The 17,912-nt window shown below is 43.5% G+C and overlaps 1 protein-coding gene across 16 annotated transcripts in view; it reads right to left on the bottom strand.

Moving 5' to 3' along the window:
- Nucleotides 1–17,912, bottom strand: part of Pknox2 (PBX/knotted 1 homeobox 2) — a 267,002-nt gene that overhangs the window by 189,309 nt on the left and 59,781 nt on the right. For 11 of the 16 annotated variants that reach the window (XM_078047273.1, XM_078047280.1, XM_078047276.1 and 8 more), the window contains exon 2: nucleotides 5,222–5,291. The exons of 2 other annotated variants lie outside the window; for them this stretch is intronic. The gene's annotated coding sequence lies outside the window, so the exon portion shown is untranslated. Of the gene's footprint in view, nucleotides 1–5,221; nucleotides 5,292–10,291; nucleotides 10,402–17,912 lie in introns of those variants that run through there. 3 more of the 16 variants (XM_078047274.1, XM_078047277.1, XM_078047284.1) reach the window with 2 other exon arrangements.

Here is a 17,912-nt window from a genome sequence, read left to right as displayed (position 1 = left end):
CCTTTTAAGAGTTGTTTTTCTAGGATCCACTAGGGAGAGGGGTGAGTCTCAAGACCTCTGGAAAAGTTGGTATTTCCTTGGACAACTACCTAAGACTCCAACTCCTCCAAACCAGTGCACCTGGCTATTCTTTCGCCTCTTTATTGCTCATTCAATATTCATTTGTCAAAGGGCAAGATGCTAATGCGTATTATTAAAATATCAATAGTTTATGAGTGAACTTTTATGGAGAGTACAGTTAAAGGCAACATTCTTGACCATTTCTGTCAGAAGCAATTAAAAGAAATAATCTTTCTTTCTAATTCCATTGTTTATTTATTTCCTGGGTGAATGAATGATTGAACCATTATTAAGTACCTACTATGTGCCAAGAATGACTCACATGCTGGATTTCATTGAGTCCCCACAGCAGTCCTAAGATACGTATACAATCTCATCTCTTTTCTAGAGATGAGGAATCTGGAGACCAAAGCAATATGCTCAAAATCACAAAGGTATTAAGTCATGAGACTGGGATTCAAACCCAAGCTTTGGACATCATACCCAACATTTCCCCCCAAAGCTGGAGTCTTGAAAATTGAAATGTTTTTATCTGTTTCCTTCACCTGCCCAAATTAAATATTAGCTTCCTGACCTAAGTTTCATGAAACGGGAAAGAACAGGAAATGATTCCATAATTTCATTTCCATAAAGAAGGCCTACTTTAGATGTTTCTAAGCAAGTTCCCAGAATCTTAGCCATTGAGGATGATATCATCAGACATACTTTTTTCTTTTTTCTTTTTCTTTTTCTTTTTTTGCATTGGGGATTGAACTCAGGGTCCTTAACCCCTGAGCCATATCCCCACTATAAGACAGGGTCTTACTAAGTTGTTTAGGGCTTTGCTAAGTTGCTGAGGCTGGCTTTGAATTTGCGATCTTCCTGCCTCAGCCTCCTGAACTGCAGGGATCACATGTATGCGCCACCACACCCAGCAGACATCCCCATTTTACAGAAGAGTAAACTGAAGCTCCTTATTTAAAAATCTGTTTTTAGAATTTAGTTATTTTTATTTTTTATTAGCATATTAATTATACATATTAATGAAATTCAGTATGACATTTCAATCAATGCATACAGTGTGCACTGAAAAAATAATGAGGGCTTCAAGCCTTGAGAACAGAGTTCTAAGTTGGATTTCAACTCTGTTACAAACTCACTGTTGTTTCCTAGGGTACTTCTCTTGTTCTCTGAGGCTTCTCTTCATTTGTGCAATACAGAGATAATAACAGGAATCCACACAAATCATAGCCCAAGAGCTTAGCAAGTGTAGTAAGTGCCTAGAAGTGCTGCCTCCTAATGTTAACATTGACCTGATGTAGAAGAACCAAAATTCTCCTTCCAAACCCCAGTGACTTTTCGTCTAATCCAAGTCCCCTGACCCCTCTCTTTCCTACCCCTTCCCTCTGGCATTAGCCATTCTCAGATCTCAGCCTCCTGGGAAGGTGGACTGGTTCTGTCTCCACTCGTTGATCTCTTTGGTTTTGTTTATATCTCCTTAAGTCAAAACAAGGCAGCCACAGCACTCAGATTCTCCTCCAAAATATAGCTGTCTCTGCTTCAGAAGCATGAACAAATAAGCATGAACAAAAAAAAAGGGAGCTTGGTTCCTTAAGGACACAGTTTCTCCAGATCAGAGGGTGTGGTAGAGGGAAAGGAAAAATAACAGAAGGCTTGAGGGGCCGGGAAGCAAGGGAAACCAAAGAATTTCCCTTGTCCAGAGAGCCCCTTATAGCCTTTTAAACCCTGATCTGTGGTTGAAACCCACACTAGCTTGGAAAGCCATGGCAATAGAGATGGGGGGAGTGTGGAGGCAAACCAAGTGTCAAGGTTTATGGAGTCCTAGGTCACAGGTCTAAGACCCCTCCAGATCTGACTCTTCAAGCTGTGGGTTGCAAACCAGATTTGCTCTTGCTGTGATGAACTGGCAGATAGAGATTTCCACCCATTGAAGGGCCTCCTAGCCTCACCACATCCCCAACCCTGAAAGCCTAGCTTGACTTTGAGAGGCCCTTTAAACTCAGATGTGCAGAGTCAAGGGGCAGTTTGATTTATCTAGAGCAATCCCCACCTCCTTTTGTGGTGCTGGGGATTGTGCATGCTAGGCTATATCCCCAATCTATTTTGTTTTTTATTTTGAGACATGGTCTTCCTAAATTGCCTATGCCTCAAACTTGCTATCCTATAACAGTCACCTGAGTAGCTAAAATTATAGGCATTTGCCATCATGCCCAGCTTACCCATCATCGTGCAAGAGGGAGCACATCACTTCCCAGGAAGTCCTTTTCACTTTACTGGGAAATAGATAAGGCAAGTTGTACCAGACTGCTAGCAGATATTTGACAAATACTAGTTGTAGTAGACTAGTCTCCAAAGATGGGCTACAACACGTAATTGGTCCTCAGTATCCATAGATTCCATATCCAGGGATTCAACCAACCATGAATTGAAAATATTTTGGGGGAAATTGCCTCTGTACTGAACATGTACAGTTTTATTCCTTGTCGCTGTGCCCTATACAATACAGCCTAACAACTATTTACATAGCATTTACATTGCATTAGGTTTTAGAAGTAATCTAGAGATTATTTAAAGTTATTCAGGAAGATGTGCATGGGTTATACACAAATACTACACACACCATTTTATAAAAGGACTTGAGCATCCACAGATTTTGGTATCAACAGGAGGTCCTGGAACCAATTCCCCACAGATATGGAGGATATATATATATATATATATATATCTCCTATCCCTCTTGCCCTTTTCAGTGTGATGTTGATGCTCCTTTGAGAGGTGGTAGTGATGGTAGAGGGTTTATATACCTTCTCTCCTTAATATATATTTTTAGTTGTAGATAGACATAATAACTTTATTTTATTTATTTGTTATGTGGTGCTGAGGATCAAACCCAGTGCCTCCCGTGCTCTATGCAAGCTCTCAACCATGAGCCCCCACCCCAGCCCTGTTCCTTCTCTTAAACCTAGATGACCCTTGCACCTTTCCCCATCAGAGGATTTGAGAGGATGCAGTGTGGGTGGTGCTGCTTGACTTCAGGGAGTAGGTCATAAAAGGCAAAAGAGTTTCCGCCTGGCTTCTGCTCTTTCTCAGGAGGCTTCTCTTGGGAATCAGGCAACCATAATGTCAGGAAGCCCAGGCCATAGGGAAAGGTCACATGGGTCTGGCTAGCTAAGGCCTTAGCCAATGGCTGGCATCAAAGCTCAGAATAATGATGAGTGAATGAGTGTTTGGATGCTTCCAGCACCCAGCTTTTGAGTTGCCCCAGCTGAAATCTGAGGCCTGGTGCAACAGAAATGAGCTGGTGGTGACCAGTCCCCGTCTAACATTCCCTGCTCACGGAATAAACGTCTCGCAGCTACTGTGTATTTGGGGATGGTTTGTTTCGCAGCCTAGTAACTGTGACAGCACTAGAATGAAATTGGAATGTTTGCTATTTCCCAATCAAACACAGCCCTCACTGGTCTTCTCTAAATCTACTTTGAAACACGTCCCTCCTCACTTGGTGCACATAGCTCTGTGCCCGCCTCCTCTCCCCTTCTTACTCCCCCTCCAAAAGGCAGCATCCTCAACACCCATGTGGCTTTGGCAAGTCACTGCCTGAAAAATCATTTGAATCCTCCCCATTTCCGAGCTCTGAAGAAACCTGCTCTTCCTGGTTCCTCAACTGCAGGTCCAAGAGTGTCCCTGTGAAGGAGCTTTCTCTGGGTGCGGGTGACCCAGTGCTGAGGTACTCAGCTGCCCTCCAAGGCAGGGAGGGAAGGTGCAGACCAATCCCCCTCCCCCCACTCTCAGCTCCCATAAAGGTTCACGCTCAGCTTGCTCCTCATACTTGACTTGACTTATGAGGTCCCTCTAACCTCCGGTGCGAGGAGACATCGATTCTCACAAAGGTCATTATCTCCTACTCTGGCTCCCCCACCCACCTCCAGCTCCATCTCTAGGCAGGCTTTCCTGGAACAGGATGGAGGGAGGCACCCTTCCCTACCCCCTCAGCCTGGGGCCGGACCACTCCAGAGCCTGGGCTGCAGAGGAGGTGCCTTGGGAGCCCAGGCCCGTCAATCACAGAGGCGACCAGCACTGAATTGCAGGCCATTAGGCGGGAGGCCGGCGCCCTGCTCACTCACCAGGCAGTCATCGGCAGGATGTTAGCCGATCACAGGGCGGCCATTCTTATGATTTATTCAAATACTCATTACAGTCAATCTATTTTTACACAGAGGTGAAGATGTGCGCTGATAACGGTTAATCATTTATAATTCCATGGACTGGTTGGAAGCCAATGTACTATCAAAGTCACAGCAGCAGCAGCAGCAGCTTAGTCACAGGTAGTCCTAGAAGCAGGGTGGAAGAGCCATGCCTGCCCTGTACAACCCAGCCACACAACTGATGGTCACCAAGTGGCAACCAGGTTGAGGGTGCAGTGTGCACACAAAGTGGGATCCCAGACTTCACCCTCTTGGACCTCACAGCCTCGCTGGAGAGAACACAGTAAAGTTCTGTCCAGAGGAGTGAGCAATGGTGAATGCTGCAGAATGTCAGAAGAGGAAAAGTCACTTCTAGCTGGGTTACCAAAAAGGACTCCACTAAGAAGGCTGGAAAGTGGCCAGGCCCTACAGGTGAGCAAATTCTTGCCAAATGGGGGGACCCATAAGCCTGTTTGCGGTGGAGCTCTTATTGGAAGATGAAAGGGAAATGCTCAGTATTATTTCCTTTATCCTCCTTCACACCTCCCCAGAAATAATCAGATGCAAAAGCCAGTCTGGGTTATGAACTTGGTCCAGTTTGGAGACTGATGTTACCTCTTCCTCCTTTTGCTGACCCTGCAAACTCAACCCCCAGGCAGTAGTGCCTGAGGTCTGGCTTGGCCTTACAAGAAACTCAAGAGCTTCCTTCCCCAGCTCTCATGACACACGTAACACATCAAGTCCACCTTAATACCCAATCAATACAGTCTAATTAAATAGCATGTCATATTACAGGGCTTCTTTGTCACATTCAGACATAATCTAATTAGAACTCCACTGTATTTTACATTCTGACTAGCTCATTGTTGAGTGTTTCTCTTGCACAATGCGTGGCTGTTAAAGATCGGGTCCAGGGCTGGTCTTGAACCCATAACCTTATTGAGTCAGCATGGAAAATGCCAATCAAAGTTACTTACAGCTCAGAGCCCCTTTTCTAGTGAGCAGCATGGAGGACAGAGAGCTTCAGGGTCCTGCTCCAGACTTCACCTGCCAATAAAAGAAAACATCTTTATAGACTGTATGAGATTCTGCTGGGGTGAGAGCAAGAGGGGATGGGGTTGACCCAGAGGTGGCTCTGTTCAAGAGCAAATCTGGAGCTGGCAGCTCTCCTACAGCGCTGAGTGGTAAAGTTTTCTGGCAAAGGACTCCTGGTGCAAAAGGATTATGGTTTTAAGAACTAACCAAGACAGAGGGACTGGATCATACCCTCCTCTGGGTGCTCGGTGCCTCAATTTCTTTTGAGTTTCTCTCCTTGCCCTAAAGAAATCCCAGAGAAAAGAGGGTTCAGAGCTGTTGAGTTCCCCAAGCTGTCCAAGGCAATAGTCATTACTGGAGCTTCTCAACTGATTAAAGATCCTATCCAGGGGGACAGAGCTGAGGGGTCCCACAAAATCACACAACCTAGACAGGGAATGCTGCACAGAGCAGACAAACGACGAAACTGATCCTGTTATGATCCTGTTATTTATGGTGGGAAAATGAAAGCCTTGTGGCAGGAGGAACTTTCAGGTAAAATGAAGAGTCCAGTTGGGTGGGAAGGCAAATGTGCATGGCAAAGAATTATGGGAACAATATGGAAAAATCAAAACCCTGACTACTTTTAATTCTCTTCTTGGGATAAAACAATAATAAAAGGGCTGGGGATGTGGCTCAAGCGGTAGTGCGCTCGCCTGGCATGCGTGCGGCCCGGGTTCAATCCTCAGCACCACATACAAACAAAGATGTTGTGTCTGCCAAAAACTAAAAAATTAAAATTCTCTCTCTCTCTCTCTCTCTCTCTCTCTCTCTCTCTCTCTCTCTCTCTCTTAAAAAAAACAATAATAAAAAAAAAAAGTACGGGTTAATAGGTATCTGCTCCATGATCTACACTTGCTAGGAATAAAATCTATAGGTCCTACTAGAAAAACATTGCTGTCACATCACTGGGGAAATAAGATTGTCCATCTGAAACAATACCAGACCAGACATCACTGTTAAAAAGTTGTGCTTGGGGCTGGGATTGTAGCTCAGCGGTAGAGCGCTCACCTAGCACAGGTGGGACCTGCAGATTCGATTCTCAGCACCACATAAAAAAAATAAAGGCATTGTGTTGTGTCTATCTACAAAAAAGAGTCTCTCTCTCTCTCTCTCTCTTAAAAAAAAAAAAAAAAGTTGAGCTACGATGGATGCAGTGGCACAAGCCTATAATCCCAGTGGGTTGGGAGGTTGAAGAGGATGATTACACGTTCAAGGTCAGCCTCAGCAACTTAGTGACACCCTGTCTCAAAGTAAAAAAAAATTAAAAAGGACAAAAGGTAAAGTGGTAAAGGGTAAAGATGCTCAGTGGTAAGGTATCCGTGGGTTAGATCCCCTGTACCAAAACATAAAATATAAAAATAGAAGCTGTCGGGACTGGGCTGTGGCTCAGCAGTAGCGCACTTGCCTGACATGTGTGAGGCACTGGGTTCGATTCTCAGCACCGAATAGAAATAAATGATAAAAATAAAGGCCATTTAAAAAAAATAAAGGAATCTCTTTAAATAAAAAAATAGAAGCTGTGCTAAACTGCACGATAGAGACAATTGTCTCTTTCTCTCTCTGTAGAGAAATGAAGTTGGTGGGAATTGAAGCCATCAAGAGAATTTTTATGGGGAAGTAGAATAAGTAGGACCTTAGAAGACTGAGTAGGAGGACTTGGCTGGAGAAAGGGAGGCAAAGGGATGCTGGTAGAGAAAGTTTGAATGTTGACTGCCCCTGCAAACCAACGGTCCGTGTGTTAAAGGCTTGGTTTCCAATGTGGGACTATGTGAGGTGTAGAAGCTCTAAGAGATGAGGACTAGTGGGAGGCTTTTAGGTCACTGGAAGTCCTTGAAGATATTGTGGGACTGTGGTTTCTTTCTCCTTGTCTTCTGCTGCCCTGTCATCAGGTGAGTGGTGTTGTTCCACCATGCACTCCCACCATGGTGTTCTGCCTTACCATAGGCCCAAAGCAAAGGGGCCAACCAACCATAAAGTGGAATCTCCGAAACATGGGGCCAAAATAAACTTATAGTCGATTGTCTCAGGTATTTTGCTATGGTAACAGAATACTAACTGACACAGAGGACATGACAAAGAAGGGGAGCAATCTGAGCAAAGGCAAGGTGGGGAAAGCATGGAGGCCCCATGACAGCACAGAGATTGATATATCTGAAATATAGCAGAGAAAGAAATAATCCTGGTTAAGAAAGAATGGCCAGAGAATCCAGGACTCCAAGAATCAAGCCAGAGAAATAAGTCTGGGCTATGAAGTCCTAGAACTACTTGAGGTTTTTCCATAAGGAAACTGTAGGATGTAGTGCCCCTCACCTGCACCCTTTAGTATTTCTCCTTTAAATAAAACAAGAGAGAGATCTTGGAAGAAGGTGGAATTTCAGTGAGAAGATTTAGGTATGGGATTCAAGCTTAGTGGTGCATGCCTATAATCCCAGCTACTTGGGAGATTGAGGCTGCAGGATTGAGAGTTTGAGGTCAACCTGATGGCCCCCACAAAATAAAGTTTCAGACATGAGATATAGTGAGATGTGCTCCTGGAAATAAATTGTCACTCTTTTCCATAATGATATCCTCCAAGCAAAAGCTCTTCCTCTGAATCTGTTTACTTTTTTAAATTTTTTATTATTAGATGTTCAAAACATTACAAAGCTCTTGACATATCATATCTCATACATTTGATTCAAGTGGGTTATGAACCCCAATTTTTACCCCGTATACAGATTGCAGAATCACATCGGTTACACATCCACATTTTTACATACTGCCATACTAGTGTCTGTTGTATTCTGCTGCCCTTCTGCCTGCATGATGAAGGTTCTCTGTTCATAGAGGTAACTCACAGACAAGGCCAGGCCACCAACTTGAGTAATTGAGGAAAAGTGCCATTTCTTATGCATCATTATGGCCCCAGAACCTAGCAGAGTGCCCAGCATGAGTCATGTTCTGAGTAAATATCTATTGAAATGCTCCAACCAGGATCTATAACCAGCACCTCAGAACCAGCCCTGGGTTGGCAATGGGTTCCAACTGTGTCATTCTCAACCACTCACTTATTACTACTGAGCACTGCATACACTCTGTACACAAACCCCTATGTGAAATTACATGGAGCTGTTTGCCCTGTCTCCACCTTCTGTGACTGTCCACCTGAGACACCAGCATCTTGGAAGAAGATATGGCAGCCTTTCTATTTGCACATGACACAAAGCTGGAAAGGGAAACTGCTGTGCTGGAGGGATGGATTCAAGAATCAAAAAGCTTTGAACATGCTGAAGGAGGGACCAAAACTAAAAAGTCTATTTTTTCTTTACCATTTTTAATTTCTTATATAATAACATTGTGACAACCACAAATGAAATAATTTTGAAAGTAAGGAACAATTGTCCACAATCTCACTACTCTTACCCATCCAATTATATTCTATGTCCACCTGCAAATCCACCTTTTTTCACAAAATAGTAACAAAAGATTTGACAAATATATATATACCAAACCTGCCTCTCATATTCAAAATTTGCAGAGGGGCATGGTGCTCACACCCACAACCCTAGCTATTTAGGAGGTTGAGGGAGGAAGATTCTAAGTTCAAGATCAACCTGGGTAATTTAGTGAGACCTGTCTTAAAAAAATTAAAAAAATAAATAAAAAGAATTGAGGATGTAACTCAGTGATAGAGCATTCCTGGGTTCAATCCCCAGTACTGGAAAAAAATGCAAGAAAACATAGAAAAGGTTGGCCTGATTGAGGGGGGGGAAAAAACTGAGTTATTTGAGTTAAATGCAACCCAGGATATGGAATTGCTGCATCTCATTAAATGTGACCTTGGGTTGCACTAATAGCAATACAGTGTCCAAATTGAGGGCATGGATGATCTCCCCCACTTTGGACTTGTCAACCCATATTAGTTCTACATGCAGTTCTGACATATTTGAGAGCAATGAGTAGAAAAGTGAGGTGGAGAAGCTGTCCAGTTGTTAAATTGTGTGTAAATTCTAGTGGTTAAAAGTGTAAGATCTGGAATCATATTGTACAGGCCCATCTTGACCAAGGACAAGCTCCTTTACTCCTCCTTGCCTTAGTTTTTCATCTATAAAATAGGCCTAATGAAAGTTCACTTCCGGGCTGGAGGTATAGTGGTAGAGCACTTGCCTAGCAAGCACAGGCCCGCGATTCAATTTCCAGCAACACACACACAAAATAAAAAGAAAAAAGTTGTACTTCCTAGAGTGGTTGTTAAGAATTGAATGACTTCATATAATTTAAGATGCTTATAATAGTGAGAACCTCACACAGAATAAGCGTTCACTAAATGCCCGCTATTATTATTGCTTTCATTATTAGGAGTCTGTGAGGTAGAAAACATGGTAGAAGTAACTACAGGGGTATCTTCATTTGTCCTTCTCTAATATTACCCATTGGTCCTAACTGTATTGACTAAAGCAATGTGTTCCCTCTTTCTCATGGTAGTTCTCCAAATATTTGAAGAAACTATGTGAATGAGGGACTGCACTATTCTAAAAGGTAAGATTGAGACTAACTGAGGACCTTAGAGAAGGCTAATCTTTAGTTGAACAGAAGAAGGAATACTCTGGCAATAAGAATTATCAAATGGGCTGGGAATGTGGTTCAATGGTAGAGAGTTTCCAGGCATGCATGAGATCCTTGGTTCCAACCCCAACCCTGGAGGGGAGAAAAAAAAAAAGAACCATTGAAAATTGAGTCATGATTCCTGGAAAAGTAGTGAACTTCCAATATGGGAAGGATGATCCTGCATTGGGTAAGAAGTTGCTCCATTGCATCATTTCCCAGATTTGGATTTCAGTCATTAGTAAAATGCATTCAACGTTGGATAGGGTTGATAAAAGTTAGATTTTGATAAAACATTAATAGTGTCTTCTTTTATCATCATTCATAAAGTTCTTCAACCCCCAAAATGAGGACAAAAACATGACAATGAAGAGCCATTCCTTTACCAGGTATGGTGACACATGTCTGTAATCCCAGCAATTTCAGAGGCTGAGGTAGGAGGATCACAAGTTCAAGGCCAGCCTCCGCAACTTAGTGAGGCCCGAAGCAACTTAGGGAGACTCTGTATCAAAATAAAAAATAAAAAAGGCTGGAGATGTGGCTCAATGGCAGCACCCTTGGGTTCAATCCCTGGTGCCACAAAAAAAAAAAAGAAAGAAAGAAAGAAAGAAAGAAAGAAAGAAAGAAAGAAAGAAAGAAAAGAAAGGAGGAAGGGGGAGAGGGGAGGAGAAGGGGGAGAAGGAGAAGTAGAAGTCCATCCTTTGAACTGAATAACTAGAAAATCATAAAAAGCATATTTTTTCTCTCTCAGTGTTTCTCCATTTCTCTCTCTCTCTCTCTCTCTCTCTCTCTCTTTCTCTCTCTCTCTCTCTCTCTCTTTCTCTCTCTCTCTCTCTCTCTCACACACACACACACACACACGCACGCACGCACACGCACGCACAGACGTGCATGTGCTACTTCTCCATGCTGTCTTTATATATCATTCATCATCATGAACCAGTTGCAGAGGTTTCCCCAGGACTGACTGGTGGGTGCCTGGGCACCACTCATGTGCACATTTTAGGGCTTTCTAAAGCTCACAGATTCTGATCCCGGCAGGCAAGCATGACAAAGGACTTTAGTCATGCAATAAGGCAACTAGAATTAGAACTTGTTCACCATGATGTTCACCATATTGTTCACCATGAAGGTAATGTGGAAACATGAATGAGACAATTCACATTTGTAGACATACAGGAGTTTGAGGAAAAGACAAATGAGGAGGGAGTTGTTAAATAATCATGTTTGATTGGATGAGAGAGGGATAGAAAAAAGCTTCCCAGAGAAGACAGTACAGCAGAACTTGACTCAGCACCCTCAAGGTGGTTGTGTGTGCATCCATGAAACACACCCAGAGAAGTCAGAGTGGGGAGGAGAGCTTGGGTGTAAAATGCACAAGACATGGTCTAACATAGAGAGCACTAGACAGATGTGGGTTCATACCCTGACTGTCACAGACTTATTCTTTGATCTTGGACAAGGACCCATACTGCTCCGTTCCTCAGTTTACCATCTAAAAAGGATAGTTAGACTACTAGATGATTCGCAAAACAAAATTCCATCTGATATCTATGTATGTCTGAGGTTATCCAGATTATCTACAGGGAGTGCTGTCTCTTCCTAAGGCAGCTTAGTACATCATTGTGGCTTAAGAGTAAAGAAGCTAGAGTCACACAGCTCTGGGTTCAAGCTGAAGTCCATCATTTGTATAATCTTAACCTCTATGAACCTCAATGTTCCCACATCTAAGATGGGGTACTAGAAGAATCTTTAAATGAGATAATAGATGCACAACATTTAATGCATTGCCTGGAACATATCAGTGATTTGATGGGTTTACTGTTGTTATTCTGTGTTATAATATAAAAGCTGTAGCCAGGCGTGGTGGCACATGTCTGTAATCCCAGCAGCTCCAGAGAATGAGGCAGAAGGATCTTGAGTTCAAAGTGAACTTCAGCAAAAGCAAAGTGCTAAGCAACTCAGTCTCACTGAGACCCTCTCTGTCTCTAAATAAATACAAAAAAAGGGCTGGGATGTGACTCAGTAATCAAGTGCCCCTGAGTTCAATCCTCCGCACAAAAAATAAAATAAAATAAAGGCTGTCTAGCAATTAGAGAAATGCAAATTAAAACTACACTGAGAGATTTCATCTCATTCTAGTCAGAATGGCAATTATCAAGATACAAGTAACGGCAGGTGCAATGGCCACACGCCTCTAATCCCAGTGGCTTGGGAGCCTGAGACAGAAGGATCACAAGTTCAAAGCCAGCCTCAGCAACTTAGTGAGGCACTAAGCAACTCAGTGAGACCCTGTCTCTAAATAAAATACAAAATAAGGTTCAGGATATGGCTCAGTGGTTGAGTGTCCCTGAATTCAACTCACAGTACAAAAAAAAAAAAAGAATACAAGTAATAATAAATGTTGACAAGGATGTGGGGGAAGAGATACACTCACACATTGCTTGTGGGACTGCAAATTGGTGCCACTCTGGAAAGCAGTATGGAGATTCCTCAGAAAACTTGGAACCACCACTGGACCCAGTTATCCCACTCCCATGGTTTATACCTACAGGACTTAAAATCAGCATACTACAGTGACATGGCCAAATCAAAGTTCATAGCAGCTCAATTCACAATAGCCAAGCTATGGAACCAATATTTCAATAGATGAATGGATAAAGAAATTGTGGTATATACACACAATGGAATATGACTCAGCCATAAAAAAGAATGACTTCTGCTGGTAAATGGAGGGATCTAAAAATTATAATGCTCAGTGAAATAAGCTAATCCCAAAAATCCAAAGGCCGAATGTTCCCTCTGATATGCAGATGCTATCACACAACAGGTGGGGAGGGAAGAATAGAAGTTGGTTGGATTAGACAAAGGGAAATGAAGGGAAGGAAGGGGAGATGGGAAAAGGAAAGGCAGTGAAATGAATCGGACATAACTTTCCTATGTTCATATATGAATTCACCACCAGTGAAACTCCACATCATGTTCAACCACAAGAAAGGGATCACAGTTAGAATAAATTATACTCCATGTATGTATAATGTGTCAAAATACACTCCACTGTCATATAGATCTAAAATGAATTAAAAAATAAAGGCTGGCAGCAGCTGAATGGGGAAAAAGAGGCAAGTGAAAACTGAGGACTTGGGGGCTGGGGATGTGGCTCAAGCGGTGGCGCGCTCGCCTGGCATGCGTGCGGCCCGGGTTCGATCCTCAGCACCACATACAAAGATGTTGTGTCCGCCGAAAACTGAAAAATAAATATTAAAAAAATTCTCTCTCTCTCTCTCTCTCTTAAAAAAAAAAAACAACTAAGGACTTTGGCATTCATCTGCTGTGTGTGACAAGCTTTCCTGTTCTTAACCCAAACCAGAACTTGGGGATGAAAACCAAATTGTGACAACCCCTCCTTGAGCACCAACAGGCTCCCCGGATGCCCCCCTGTAGGCATGTGACAAATTTTCCAAAAGGGAAAAAGAACTTCAATGGAAAACTCTGAGTCAGCCCATTCTAGCATGAAATGTCTGCAAGACCCCTGTCTCTCCAGACAAGGTGCCTTGCATCTCTCCACCACGTCATCCACGTCACCCACTTCTCCACCTGCAGTCCTTGTCACAGATGACGTTTTGTAGTTGCTTTTACTTGTTTAATGAGACCGTCAGACACTGAAGTCCCTGACCAGTGGACTCAATTGACATATAATTGAGCAATTGAATAAAGACATAATTACCTGGCTCTAAATATTTGGGTATGAGTCTCTTACCCACTGGCTGGGAGGGCACTACATGGTCTTCCTCTAAGTCTGGTAAGCATAAATTCTAATTCCTCATCCATCCTCAACCCTCCGGGGCCACAGGCACACAGTTACAGAGAACCTGCCAAAGGTCCCTCAATCACACTGCCCAGGCCCTGCCCAAGCCCTGCCTGCGACTTGGAGTCTGTACCTACAAATTTAAGTATGAATCTGAAATCCTGAAAGGACTCTTAACACTGATGGCTTTAATCCTGATGATTTTTCTACCTGGGAGAAGGAACTAGAGATGTGTTGGGTGTTCCTGGCCCACAGCCTCTCCCTGATCTTGCCCATCTACCACCCATCCCAACCTCCTGCCCTGAGATCTTCCTGAAATACAAATGAGATCATATCCACCTCTCCTTAAAACCCTTCTGAGACTTCTTATTGCTTGGCAGAGGCTGCCAAATGGCAACCCCTAGGCTGACTCTTGCCTATCTGGTGTTTTTTAAATAAATTCTGCCTACATCTAAATGTTTGGGGAAATTTCACATTTAAAAATCCAGCCAGTTATGTACACCAAAATTTACCAATAAAAAAAAACATGGAAAAAACTTTTAAAATAAAAATTCAACTGTGTGTGGCAGTGTATGCCTGTAATCCCAGTCATTAGGAGGCTGAGGCAAGAGGATCAGAAGTTTAAGGCCAGCCTGGGCAACTTAGTGAGACCCTCTCTCAAAATGAAAAACAAAAAGGGCTGGGATGTAGCTCACTGGTAGAGCACAAAAATAAAATAAAACTCAGATTTCCAACTTTTCACCCAAACTTAGGTTACTTAGCCATACCAACCCTGCATTTCCGCCGGTGATCATTGGATGGCGTTGGATATCTGCCACCCTCTTTGACTGGCACAAGTCCTCTGGTTTGTCCCCTAGAGAGAAGGCAGGTGTTGCCTCTGAGTTCTCACTGGGCCAGGCACCTAGAGTCTGACTCTACCCCCTGCTACCCTTCCCCCAACCCTACCACGGGCTGAGGAGCTTCCAGTTCAAGGTGGCAGCATGGAGTGGGTGGGGGGTGGCACAGGATGGCCTCAGCTGTGCTGTACCCAGCTGGAAGCCCAAGCAGGAGAGCCAGGAAGCACAGCACCGCGCCCACCTAGACCCACTGAGCATTCTGTCCTCTCACCTGGGCGCCTCCTACACTCCTGGCTGGAACAGAGCCCCAAAGGTCTTTCTGCAGTTTTCCAGGAATGCCAGTGGCCCGGAGGCAGGTGCTGAACAGGCCCACAGCACCCCCGCCCCCACACCTTCATTCTGGAGGTCCCCACCCTGGGTCTAGCCTCTCCCCACCCCCACCACTGTGGTGGCATCCCCGCCCTTTATTTCCATCCCACTCTTCCTATCAAAGCCCTAACAGCACATATTTTGTTAATTGTACAAACCTAATGGGGGAATGCATTGGCAAAAAAGGGTAATGGCCATCAGACCAGCAATAAAACAAAATTAATGGCCCATAGGAAGAAATCATGTCCACTTAATCCCGGCTCTGAAACTCTAATAGAATAATGGAATACCAACCGAGGGTTTTTTCTCTCTATGCAGATTGCTTACACCATGTTAATCACTTGCAAAGCAGGCCACATACCACTCCGGCTCACATGACCCTCCAGGGAAAGTAGTAGACCAGAAACATTCAGTGCAAGGCTCATTACTGACATGCATCACTGCGGTAACACCTTTCCTCCCTCCCCCAGGTGACTCGGGGACAGCCAGTGTGGGGCGTCATTGAGGGCCATCAGGTGTGGTGGGTTGGAAAGCAAGACACAGAATACCTAATAATAGCCAGTATTTATTGAGTGTTTACTATGTGCCAGACTCTGGGCTAGCTAAGCACTTTCTATATGCTATACTTCTGCATATCCCATTCTCAGTCTCTATAGCTGCATGGTGCTCTAAGGTAGCCACTAGCCACATGTGGCTCTTTAAATATAAATTCTAATTGATTAAAATGTGAAATTCGGTCTCCAATCTCACAAGCCAGATTTCAAGTGCTCAACTGCCACATATGGCTAATGGCTGTTGCACCGGACTGTCAACCCCTTTTCAAATGCACAGAAAAGTTATGTGGCTTGGCCAATGTCAAACAATTTGATACTATAATCTAGATCCCCTGATGGATAGTTTTCAGTGGCTACAAGAAAGGACAGAGCCACATCCAGGCCCACAGGTGGCACGTGAGAAGAAGCAATGTCCCCTTCAGCCTTCTGGGAAAGTCCTGGGGCTGACTGCAAGCATCTGGGATGAGCCTGAGGACACTGCTCTGCAGAAAATCAGGGAGGGAAGAAGTGAGGGCAGCCTGCGCCTAGAAATTGCAGTGATTAAAAGCATGACATTTGATGCCACTATCTTTTGGGAATATAGTAAAGCAGTATTGATTACATTTAAAAATACACATACACTTGGACTGAGCAATTTCATCTTGAAAATATATCCTAAAGAAAGAAAAGTATTGATAATAATGGTAATGCAACATTGTCTGTAGTGGAGAGAAGCAAAAAACCCAGAAATGGACGGATAACGTGGTACAACCATATTGTAGAAAGATGTAACTGTTAAAAAGAGCCAGTCAGATCTACATTCTTCACTATCCGGGATGGCCATGATGTTCAAAGAAAAATAAGTAGCAGAGTGATTAACGCAATGTGATTCGATTTTGGAAAAAACAGAGAAGCCTCTAGAAAGGGTTAATCCATTTGCAGGGGTTTGTGTGAACACAAAAGTGTGTGGATGGGTACAGACCAGGGTGTTCATATTGGTGCTGACCAAAGCTCTTGTTTTTAGTGGATCTTTGCCTTTTTTCACTAGCTCCAGTGAGCACTGCCACTTTTATGATTTTTGAAAAGAAATTTAATATAATTAAAACATGGATAAAAAAATAAAGGAGGTTTGACTCAAAGAAGCAGTTTTACTAGCTGTATGGCCTTAGTTAGGCAAGATCCTTAATCCTTCTCAGGCCTAGTTTCCTTACCTGGAAATTGTTAACAAAATTATATCATGAAGCTGTGGGGAGACTGATGGAAAATTAATTAATTTCTATCACCATCATGCTACTCTATCATGCTACTCCACGGGCCTTTTCATTTCCTACCCAGTACACAGAGGTAATTCCTGTTCATCCATCCTGGGCTCTCTCATATCACTTGAATCTATACCACAAAGGGCTCCTATATTTTGCCTGATACTATAGTTAGAATATGCAGATTATAAGTGACTTGCAAGTAGGTGCAGTTGCAATCACTCATTTGTTCCCTTAATAATTGTGTCCTACGTATATATAGCAGACACTGTGCCTGATAGAGGAAATACAGCAACAAACAAAGCAGAGAGCTCACATTCGAATGGGAAGAGAAAACTATAAATAGAAAGAAAAAAGATATATATAGTATAGCTGGGCCTGGTGGCACATGTCTGTAATCTCAGCAACATGAAAGGTTGAAGCAGGAGGATCACAAGTTTGAAGCCAAACTCAGCAAATTAGTGAGACCCTGGCTCAAAATAATAATAAAAAGGACTAGAGAGGTAGCTCAATGATAAAGTGCCCCTGGGTTCAGTTCCCAGAAATCCCCCAAATAGACACACACACACACACACACACACACACACACACACACACACACACTGTGTGTGTGTGATAAACACAAAGAAGAAAAATGCAGCAGAATGTGGAGATGGCAGTGACAAGGAGGGAAGGGTGGGCATTTGAGGTAGTGGGGTCAGGAAAGCCCTGTGGCTTCTCTGAGAAAGTGCCCTTTGTGGCACTTGCCACGGGCCCAGTAAGATTGGCAGTTGCCCAAAAGACGTTAGTTGAAGAATAAAATAAAACAGAACTGAGGTAGGGCAGAGAATAATTAAAACAACTTAAAAAACATGTCTCCACTTCTGGGTATATGCCATGGGCCCCATAACATCGGAAACAGAGACTCAGATGCCCTTACACGGCCAGCAGCACTCACCACGACAGCCAAAAGATGGGAGCAACCCCAGTGTGTGTTGACAGATAAATGGATAAGCACAATGTGTTTGCTATGGTGTGGGTCTCAATGTCCCCCAGAGGCCCCTGTGTTGAAGGCTCGGTTACAGCACATGGCACCACTGGGAGGTGGTGGAACTTTTAGGAGGTGGGGCCTGCGGGGGGGAAGTTAGGTCACTGGGGGAGTGACCCGGAAAGGGATATTGGTCTTTTCCTCTCTTTGCTTCCCAGCTGCTGTGAGGTAAATA

This window comes from Ictidomys tridecemlineatus, chromosome 4 (genome assembly GCF_052094955.1).
Source record: "Ictidomys tridecemlineatus isolate mIctTri1 chromosome 4, mIctTri1.hap1, whole genome shotgun sequence".
In the NCBI taxonomy this organism is placed as follows: Eukaryota; Metazoa; Chordata; class Mammalia; order Rodentia; family Sciuridae; genus Ictidomys; species Ictidomys tridecemlineatus.
The sequence above is the reverse complement of the archived record's forward strand: the minus strand, read 5'-3'. Positions and strand labels throughout refer to the sequence as shown.